This window comes from Prosopis cineraria, unplaced genomic scaffold (genome assembly GCF_029017545.1).
Source record: "Prosopis cineraria cultivar Desert tree isolate PC_DT_omini unplaced genomic scaffold, ASM2901754v1 PC14, whole genome shotgun sequence".
NCBI classification, from domain to species: domain Eukaryota; kingdom Viridiplantae; phylum Streptophyta; class Magnoliopsida; order Fabales; family Fabaceae; genus Prosopis; species Prosopis cineraria.
Window position 1 is genome coordinate 10413261 of NW_026555345.1, and position 675 is coordinate 10413935.

The window sequence follows — 675 nt, forward strand, 5'->3', positions numbered from 1 at the left end:
TTTTGTTTAAATTAAATAAATAAAGAGGGGCAGCGGGAAGCGGCTTATGAAGACAAAATACCAATTATATCCAGTGTTGACAAAACCTGACAGTTTTTATACTTCAAAGATATATGACGATACCTCAAAAATACCTTACTCCCTCTCTCTCAAATTATGAAATATTTGTAAAATAATTTTTTATTTTAAAATATAAAATATTTTAAATAGGTTAAGGTTTTATTAAATACATCAATTTTATTATTATTTTTTTATAATTAATTTCCATCTCTTCTCTTTTTAATATATTAAATGATAGATATTTTTAAAAATTTATATTTTTATTTTAAAAAATAAAATTATTAAATGTATTTAATAAGGTTTATTGATATGTAAAATTTTACTTAAAAGTATCTTATAATTTAAAATAGAGAAAGCATTTTGTATTTTTATTTGTCTTCTTATTAGTTTTCCTTTAATATTTGTTTCCAGGTGCATGGGCGTATTAGAGGAACGTGCCCTTAAAAAATACGATAATCATGACTTCTAAATTATCCGATGAGTTATTGGAGTCTTTTATCACAATTTTCTCAATTTAAAAGTAAAAGGAATGAAAACTAAAAGAAAAGCGTTGGCACCATAAGAGAACTACATTGAATGTTGCCAAAGGATCGAGTGTGTGGTTCGATCAGACCA